This window comes from Solanum pennellii, chromosome 10 (assembly GCF_001406875.1).
Source record: "Solanum pennellii chromosome 10, SPENNV200".
Lineage (NCBI taxonomy): Eukaryota > Viridiplantae > Streptophyta > Magnoliopsida > Solanales > Solanaceae > Solanum > Solanum pennellii.
The window spans coordinates 6,885,025-6,895,961 of record NC_028646.1 but is presented as its reverse complement, the minus strand read 5'-3'; the positions used below and the strand labels follow the sequence as shown (position 1 = coordinate 6,895,961).

General features: G+C 28.4%; 1 pseudogene; it reads left to right on the top strand.

Annotated features, from left to right (window-relative positions):
• Nucleotides 1-6,130: 6,130 nt before the first annotated feature.
• LOC107032722 overlaps nucleotides 6,131-10,937 on the top strand; it is an 8,974-nt pseudogene continuing 4,167 nt past the window's right edge.

Genomic DNA, 10,937 nt, shown 5'->3' with positions numbered 1-10,937 from the left:
ACTAAATACGAAAATAATGACATTATCATTAATTTGTATCAAGAATACAAAACAATAAAGTTACAAAAGTAATTCAAATAAACGATTCGAACATTATTACTTGTCTAAACAATTGATGCATCAAATACGTATTCTATTGGATATATAGTTTCGTATACAAAAGTTAAAAAAAACAATTTCAAATCAGAATACTATTTATATATATCAGTACAAAAGTAAAAGATAATTGCATTGATTAAAATATATAATAATTCAAAACACAAATAGATATGAATAATTATTATACAAACAAAATCGCATCAAATCACAATCAAATACAAAACATATAAGGATTAGTTAACTAAAACATACCTGAATTTTAACTTTTCGTTTGTGTTTATTTTCTAAAAATCGTTTACCCAGTTTATTTGCCAAAACAATAAACTCGCAATAATATTTTTTTGGATGAACATCATGAATAATGGCCAGATATATCATTCAGATTTTGAAAAAATTGTAAATGATGTAGAGAGTTTTAAGCATTTGTTACTTTTTATAATTTTTCTCTTTCCTAAATAGCTCCAGTTTGTTCTATTAATTAGGTATTCTTTTTAATTAAACAAAATAATTAAAATACATAATAAGGTAAAATTTTGACATTATCACTAAATATTGAAAGTATTGACACTATACCCTATTAAATACTAAAATAATGACATTTTAAAAAAATCCCTTGAATAATAGCTGATGGGCCATCTGAAAAAATCTAAGATAGGCCCAAATGTTGACCTATTTCATCAAGACCCAAACAAATTGACCCACTAACACAAAATCTAAACATCTAAACAATTTTAAAGATCACACAAAACAAAATAATGCAGAAAACAAAGTAAAAAAATAAAAAAAATAAACATAAAACGAAATAAAAAATAATAATAATACTTCAAGCAACAACATCAACATGATAAACTTAAAGAACATTAATAACACAAATTCGACGTCAAACGACTTATATGGTCAAACGAAAAAAGATAATGATGAATTTGGATAAAGATTGAGAGGGGGGAAAGATTGACATAACTTCCGGGTAAATGAAGGTCGCCGAAAAACTTTGCTGGAAATTTTTTTGGCGGATTGAACTTAAAATTTATATCAAATGATAGCCCTTGAAGAGCTCTACACATTAATGTAAAGGGTTTGGGATGGGAATGACCGGAACTTTATAAATCTAAGAAAAAAAGTAAAAATTCATATTTGGTTTTTCTTAGATCTACGGAGTTTGGCAATAGATATGGATGAAAGGTTTGTAGATTTAGGTAGAGGAGGGTGAAAGGAAAAGATGTTAAAATTTTAAAGATTTTTCCGGCCAAAAAGGTGGTGGCCACCGAGCGGTGGTGGCGGCAGCAGCGGCCAGCCGGCGGCATGGTAGTAAGGGGAAGAAGAAAAATAAAAAATTTAAAATAAAAAAATACTAATTTTTGGAGTTTTGTATTTTTGTTTGGGTCCAATAATAGCCCTTGGATCAAAATATCATGAATGGTTGAGATTCAATCTTAACCATTTCTATTGATCGGGTCAAAATCAACTGGGCCATCAAAATTGATCTAAATCAGCCTAATTTAAACAAAATTGGGTCATTTGAGCCAATGAAATAATAAAAACAAATACCCAAAATACAAATAAAAATAAAATTTCTTACTAAAATATTATCGAATTAAAATAAGCACGTCAAAAATTAGGTGTTCACATATAATATAGTTGTATATTATCTTTTCAATAGTATTAACAATACTAAATAACAATTATTTCTTGAAATCTAACAAATATTATAATTAAACTATATTATAGCTGGAAAATTAAATATTAGAAAGAGCAATTGCATAGGGACAACACATTCTCAAGAATTAGAGAGTTTTTAATCATACTTACTTGATAAATGATAATACAAACATAAAGAAAAAATATTAAGAAAGCATGTATAAGTACATAAAAATAAAAAGAAAGACTTTAGAATAAAATATATATTATCTTCATATACTTTTTTTGTTACATGTTAGTTAATTCACGAACAAGTATGATGAAGAAGAGCATTTATAACTTTGTATGTGAATCTTCATAAAAATAAATATTAAGTTATATCGATAAAATAAAGGAAATGAAAAAATAAGGACTTGGAATGATATATTTATCAACATCATGTACTTTTTTTTGTTTCATGTTATTTTTATTCACAAGCCAAATACGAATTTCTATAGACAAAAATAGAGGAAATAAAAATAAAAGTTTGCAATGAAATATTTCTTACCTTCATGTACTTCTTTTTTGTTGTAAACCAAATCAATATGATGAAAAGAAAAAGGATAATTCTGAATGTGAATCTTCATGAAACTAATATGAATTTATTGGGAAAATAAAGAAATACCATAAGACATAATAAACATACAAATTTAATTTGAAGGTTATGGACATAAAACTTATGAGAGTTATGAATATTATTTAAAGTAAAATTTAAAGAGGTGCAAGTCATGAGTAATAACTCCTAGTGAATAAATTAAAAAATAAAAATAAAAATACTTAAAATGTAAAAAAAAATTATTATGATTTCATAATTAGAAGTGAGATAAACAAATAGAAAAAAAATATATAGAGTTTTTTTTATATAAATGTTCGTACGTTAATAAAATATTTATTGTATAAATGAAGTAATATATTTTTACAATAGAATAATTAATTTAAATTAAAAAAGTCAAAGTAAATAAATTATGTTTGTCCTTTTATTATAAGTGAGATAAATAAATAAAAAATATGAAGCGTCTTTGTTATAAATGATCTTCCATTAATAAAATATTTATTGTAATAAATTTAAGTAAGTTTTTAATGATATAATAATTAATTTATTTTTGAAAATAAAACAAAAAAGGAAAAAAGTTGAATGCAAATGGAGGCCATAGAGATGTGTGACATCACCTTGTTTATGGTCCCATATATATATATATATATNCCATTTATGAAATTTAATATATCACTCAAAAAGCCATAATTATATTTCTATTTATGAAATTTAGCCTATGATGCAATTTACATAGACAATATATAAATAGCAAACCATATATATTAATCTCAAATCAAATATTTTGCAAAAGACAAAAACAAATTAAAACATATCACAATTCTTATTTGTGTTCACATTTGTATTCTCTAAATTTTTATCCTTAATTTTTTGCCAGATCAGATTCAATGTTTCAATCATATGTCAAGTCTAACTTGTTTTTTACTATATAAATAGATCATTTACCATGAACTTATGACATCTTTCTCTATCTCTATTCATCAATTAAAAGGTGTGTAAGAATCTCTCTTATACATCTCTTTTCTCTTGGATTTATTTTGATTGTTTCTTATATAAATTGATTGGTAACAATAGATAAACATACTAACACTTGTTTTTTTTCTTGTGTTCTTTTGTTTTATTGAACAAAAAATTACTAAAGAAAAATGACAGATTCGGGAGAATCAACCTCCAAAAAAAAATCAGAAGGGCGAACGCAAGTCCCAAGATACTCCGTGGAACAAATTCAACAGCTTGAAGAGTAAGAACAATTTTATTACAAAAAAAATCTTGATGTTCAATTCTCTTACTTTTTTTTTTATAAGATATTAGGCTATTTTCCTAAGAGGCCTGAGTGATAAAATAAAAATCCATTAGTTGTATGATCAAATATTCTGAATGTGTATGTGTGTGCGCGCATTTTTTTCAGTAATTCAAATTTAATTTTTATTTCTTTTCATGTTTTGCCTTTTTTTTTTTGCTTAAGACTATTGATAAATATATATGTATTTTTTTTTTTTGCAATTCAAATTTTTTGATCGAATTGCTTAAATGGTTCAAAAATAGGTTTTTTTTGGATGATAAGATCTACCATGTATATACATCCCTTATTAACGAACTAGTTGTTCTTGATTATTCATTAATAACTTTAACAAAAGGAGATGAGTTTCTTTAATTTATAATGTATTTCTCATATTTACAAACAATCTTTCTCTTGGTGTTTAATACCTTTTTATTGGAATCAGCTAATATTGACTTGCGTCAAAAAATTTCACTTTAGGGTTCCAATAATCCAGATTCACATTAAAATGTTCTACTTTAGTGCTCAACTAATTAAACTAAATTTATATTGAAAAAACCCACTTTAGGGTACGATAAATTCATATTTGCAAAGTCTCACTTTTGAAAATAAAACACTCTTGGCCAAAGAAAACAATTGCGAACATCAAGCCTTTGTTTAAGGATACATGAGGATATACCACTCTTCAATGTCCTTGGTCAGCTAGTACCCTCTCTAGGGACTAGCTTAATTATCCAAATTTACATTGCAAATTATATCCCGTTTTAGGGGTTAAACATTTTCTATCAAGGATGACTTTAGTTCAACACTCGATCTTGGAGATCTCGGTTAATGATAAAGAAATACTTATTAATATAACACATCTGCTATAATAGATAAAAAAAATTCTTTTTTTTTTATTTTTAGGTTTATTGTTTTAAAAAATTTGATCAATAGTAATGGTTTTTTGTGTGATTTTTGAAATGAAGATTCTTCAAGAGATGTGACCATCCAGATGAGGACCAACGAGAACAATTGAGTAGAGAAGTAGGGCTTGACCCTAAAAAGATCAAGTTTTGGTTTCAAAACAAAATAACTCAGAGAAAGGTAATTTAATTTATTGGTCTTTTTACTATAATTATAATTATACTTAACTGATTGTTTATTATTATTTTATTATTATTATTATTAATTACAATTATTCTTCTTCTTATTATTATAATAGTGAATTAATATTCCTTTTTAACATATTATTAAAAAATCAAGGAAAATGGCTAGTTAAAAGTAGTCTCGACCCATGGCAGGCCCCTGAATCTCTTGTTTTAGTTCCCAAATTTGCTTCTCTAAATTTGGTTAAATTACGACACTTTTTTCCTATACAATTAATTCGTACATTCACTTCCTCTCATTTTTTATTTTCCCCCTAAGTGAACAAATTTTTTTTTTTGTATTTCCATTAGGTTTGAGATTTAGTCAAAGAAAATATGATTTTATAATTAGGAATTAATGATTTCCCTTTTAGGATTAATGCAAAAAATCTACGCATATTAAATGGCGGATCAAATTAGGTTTAGGCCAGTCAAAATGATTTGAACAAATAAACGAATAGGTTAATAGTTTGTTTTGTTTGAGCTGCACTTAGATGGACCACAATCCAATTTCCCAAATCAAGATTACCAAACAAAATTATTTTTAATAACTTCTTTTATGAATCAATTTGAGCTACAATTTTTTTTATATATATCAAAGAACTTTTAAACATGCATTTTGAGTATCGCCCAAAATTGACTTCGTTAAAATAGGCCTTATCAAATTCATTCAAATTGAAGCGATCGCGAGTTGGATAAATTATATTTTAATGGAATAAGTTTTTCACCCATGCAAAAATTAATCCTTCAAAATATATATTGCACATGAGGAAGGAAATGTATGTTGTTCAAAATTAGAACGAAAATTTGAGCTTTTAAACAAAGATGGAGTGACAAAATATTTTTCACACATCTAAAATATGCATATATTGATATCACTCTTAGTTTTTTCAAATGTAATTACATTATAGTGTTGATTCTTGTCATATATAACTATTACCCAAATGTAATTAAATTCTAGTGTTGATTCTCGTCATATATAACTAAGTACATACACCTTCAATTAATTAAAATGTGCACTTTTGATTTCTTTGCTTGTGAATATTGACAAATTTATCATAATTATTGATTGATGAATCACATAATTACCCAATTGTTATGTTAAGCATGTATTATATTGTTACTCCATATTTGATAATGATAAGGTTTTGAAACATTTTCCATAAAAGGACCATAATCATACATTTCAATAAATTGTAATGAAGTTCAATGTTATTCTTGAAATACCACAAGAACCAAGATCAAAATGTATCGAAATTCTTGGGACGGAAAATGAAATTAACATAAGAAATATTAATTTAAATCTCTTTATACATTTATTAGCTTATGATATCTAATATTATCTATCTATATTTTTATATAATTAGATTTTTAATATATATATTTCTTCAGATAATGAATGAGAGATCAGATAACGAAGCTCTTCAAATAGAAAATGAAAGATTTCGTTGTGACAATAAGATCATGAAAGAGAAATTGGAAAATGCCATGTGCCCACAATGTGATGATCTACCCATCGGAAAAGAAGAAAGGGCACTTCATTTCCAAAAAATGAAAATGGAAAATCAATGGTTGAGAGAGCAGGTAAATCTTTTTTTTTTTTGCGTTTTAATTTATTTATTTTCCTTGAAAAGAAATAATTAGTTGTTAGGATTTGTTCTCCTCCCCTTTATAGTTGGTTTGGACTTGTATCTGCTTCTATTTCTTTTAGGCTTGATATCCCATTCTTGTTGATGACCTTTTCTTTTAAATATAGATCTACTATATAGCATGATTCAAATTCGAGGGACCTCATCTTTAGCTATAATAAGATTATTATAATTTATAGGTATATATTCTTAAAAAGATGATGTATAGTCTATTTCAATCTTAAGTTTAATAAATACTATCTGATTCAATTTTCTTTTTCTCATTAAACTTCAAATTTTCTGTAAAATTAAAATAAGATAAATAGATTGAAACCATAAGAGTATTATGCATAGAAAGTGTAATTTTTTTCCATAAAAAAAGAAGAAGAAAAAAATTTGCATCTCAATATAATTTTTTTAAAAAGAATTATACCAACCACTTTGAAGGAAAATATTTTATTCATCAAGTAATCAAAAGTACTTTCAATCTTACTACAAGTTCTCTCTATTTCTTTATATTTCTTTCTCTCTGTATATTTCTTTCTGTTGAAAATAATTAGCAACATTCCTATTTAAAATAATAAGAAACCAAACTAAACTAGGATTAAGAAAATCATTACCATATGAACTAGGACAAACAAATACTAACTAGGAATACATTGAAAAAATACTAATTACCAAATTCTAAATAACTTAAGATTTCTACAACTTTGAACTACTATTCCAACATTCTCCTGTAATTCAAAGTTGTATACTGTTGCATTTTTCTTGTTGTTGTTGTAGTCATAGTAGTAGTATTGGAGCACTTCTCTCGAATCTTCATTTTGTTGTTGTAGTCATAGTAGTAGTATTGGAGCACTTCTCTCGAATCTTCATTTTTATTCTTGTTGCCGTTGTTGAAGTGGAAAAATTCTCTTCTCTTCAATCTTCAATTATTGAAACACTTCTCTTGAACCTTCAATTATTGAAATACTTCTCTTCAATTACCATTAAATTTTTTTCTTAGTTACGTTGGAACACTTTCTCTCCAACTTCCAAGTGTTAGAACATTTTTTCTCCAAACTCACATTTTTTTCTTGGTTGTGCTGAGACACTTCTCTTCAACTTCCAGTGTTGATACACTTCGCACCAACAATTATTTTTTACCTTCCTCAAACTTTTAATTAGAGAAGAGCTTCTTCTCTTGTGTCATGTTTTGTTGTACCTCTTTAAACTTGCAATCTTTTTCTAACTCCTTCCCCGAGCATGCATATATCATTAGTCTAGTCTTTGTCAACATAAACATTGGCAAGCGGACGACATTTATGAGTCATAGTCGTCCACCGATAATGGATTCTCTTCAAAAATAATTATTAGGATTGTAGAAGCTCTAATACTATTTTGAAGAAAATATTTTATTCATAATCTCAAAAGATCTTGAATCTTACTACAAGTTTTTTCTGTTCCTCTATATTTCTTTCTCTTTCTCTGTATTTCTTTCTATAGAAAATAACTAGTAATATCCCTATTCATAATAGTTAGAAATCAAATCAAACTAGGACTAGAAAACTTATTCCCATATGAACTAGAATAAACGAATCTCAACTAGACGTGAATTAAAGAAATACTAAACAACAAATCCTAAACAATTTAGGATTCCTTATCCCACTTCAGATCATTATTCCAACAATATTAATTTGCATCTTAAAAAGGCTATTTAAAAAAGAAATACTATTATTATTAAGGCATAGTGTGTTTGTTTGACAATTTGTGTGGTCAATTGCGGAGTCTTGTTCCGTGAACCCTTCTATTCAGAAGTTTATAACCTTACCTTCACTTTTGATTAAGCCTGAGTCGCCTCATATGTCCGTTCTTAGATTATGCATATGAAGTGATGGAGCTAGGGAAGGTCAAGTACTTTGGTAGCTTAAAGCCAAAATTGTTAAATACCCTCGTTGGCATTTGAAAGGGAAATTCAATTCTAATGTATGGAAAAGGGTTGATTTTTAGAGTTTTGAAACAACAAATAGTTCTCTTTATTACAAGTAACGACGTAACGCCTTCCAAGAAGGGTGTTGGAATGTGGGGCTTGGGCGAGGTTAGCGGAGATAAAGGAGAACTTATGATGAGGGAAAGCCATGATTTGCAGACAAATATGAATCGAATTAAGGATTTAGCAGGAAGTTTCAGTAGGATTTCTCTAAAAGTTAGGGAGGAATATTAACGGAGTCAGAATCAGACATTGAGAAATTTTGAGAGAGAATAGGGGGGGGGGCAAGAATAAGTTTAGTTGTGGAAGACAATTTTGGTAAAATTTGCTTTTACATTTGGGGATGATAACGGGCCGGGGTGGAACGAGGTAGGATAGATTTATATATTTTCAATAAAAATCATGACAAGGTGGGGGATAGATAGTGTTTTATGTGAAGTGTGGGTCATGATAAAGCAGTACTAGGTTTTGGAATCGTGGAGTAGTTGTATCATATAAATTTAGTTGCTGGCTAGGAGCAAGTTGTTGGATTTAGGAACAATGGTGAAGTTTTGTTTTCAACTAAGATGAATGATCTGGTTTCTTATGACCCAAATAGTGGACAAAATACGAGTCTTGGTATTCAAGGAAACACTTGGTCGGTTTATGTTCAGAATGACATGAATCACTTATTTTTCTCAAAGGGAACAATGTTGTTCCGAGTGGGTTCTTGGGAAACACTTGGTCGGTTTATGGACTTAATGAGTAGCAAGACCACAAAATATATCGATAAAATAAAGAAGAATTTGATAGTAGGTAAGGTATTTCATCGAAGTTCATGAATGTTTCAAGGTATTGAAAAGTGAAGATGTTTTATCAAATTTGATAAAAACATCTTTCACTTTCAATACCTTGAAACATCCATGAACTTTGATGAAATACCTTACCTACTGATCAGATTCTTCTTTATTGTATCGATAAATTTTGTAGTCCACGCTACTCATTAAGTCCATAAACCTTCCGTTCCTCCCAAGAACCCACTCGAAATGACATTGTTCCCTATGAGCAAAATAAGTGATTCCATGTAAATTTGAACATAAAATGTCTGAGTGTTTCCTTGAATACCAAGACTCTATCTTTTCGTCCACTATTTGGGTCAGAAGAAACCAGATCCTTCTTCCTTGTTGAAAACAAAAATTCACTGTTGTTCCTAAATCCAACAACTTGCTCCAAGCCTACAACTAAATTTATACGATACAACCTACTCCAAGATTTCAAAACTCTGTACTGCTTAATCACTCATACTTCACATAAACACCATCTCTCTGAAAGAGTTCTTTAGTCATTGTGTAAAATATGTACTACAATAATGAATATATAAGAAACCAAAAATAGCGGCGAAACCTACGAGAAGTAGTGTCCTTAGACATCACAACTTAACCTATTACATATTTTTTTATTTTTCAGAATGAGAAAAAAAATGGTTGTTAAACCAATAGGCTCAGGTACCATACAATGAAAGAGTTCTTTATTCAGAGTGTAAAATATGTATTACAATAATGAATATATAAGAAACGAAAAATAGCGACGGAACCTAGAAGAAGTAGTGTTCTTAGATATCACAACTTAACCTTTTACATAGTTTAGATATACTAGGAATCTATATCTAAGAAGCCTACCCTTTACACTATCCCCCACCTATACTCGGATGAGGTGGATAGCTTTATATATTTTTCAATAAAAATCATGACAATGCGACTCAAAATTTTATATCCTCTTCTTCATTTACTTTTATATACATGATACAATCCAAGTTCACCACTTGATAACACTTTTTTTGATCTCTGTCTATCTTCTCCTTGGTGTTACTATTTCTTTTATTGCCATATTCCCCTTTATTTGTTACTCCACTTAAATCATGTATTCGTTTCTGCGCGGTGCCTATGACTTGCACCTGCCCTAGACAAGAGAGATCACCTTCATCTCATAGTAAACTAATTGAATGAAACAAATTTAAATTATATACACTGACAATAAGTTATATACTCTATCCTTTATTTTTAGGTACTCAAAATTATGTCTATTAATAATAATTACATATTATATATATAACATGTCATGTGACTTGACAATTTTGTTTTTTCTCGCAGACCGCAAGATTATCAAAAATCATATCAAGTATCCGTGGGAAGTCTGTTGTGACGGATTCAAATTTGACACCACCAGCTGATGAAAGTTTATTGAGACAAATTATAAGTGGCTCTTCCATTGGATATCCTCCTCCTATAAATCAAGAAAATAATAATAATTCTACTGATAACGTTCGAGCACATTCAATAAATATTAATAATATTCCAATAATTTCCCCATTAACACCAAAAAAGTTTAGTTTTCATCGCGATAATGGGGAGCAATCAATTATTTCTTATGTAGTTGTTCCTGCTATGATTGAAATGTGTGGACTTTTTCATTTGGATAATCCATGTTGGGTAAAATCATCAACTGATGAGAGGTGGCTTATTCATCGCGAGTACTATGACAAAGCATTTCCAAACCCAAATCGACCATATAAATCATCAACTGCTCGAATTGAATCATCAAGGGATTGTGGAGTTGTACCAATGAC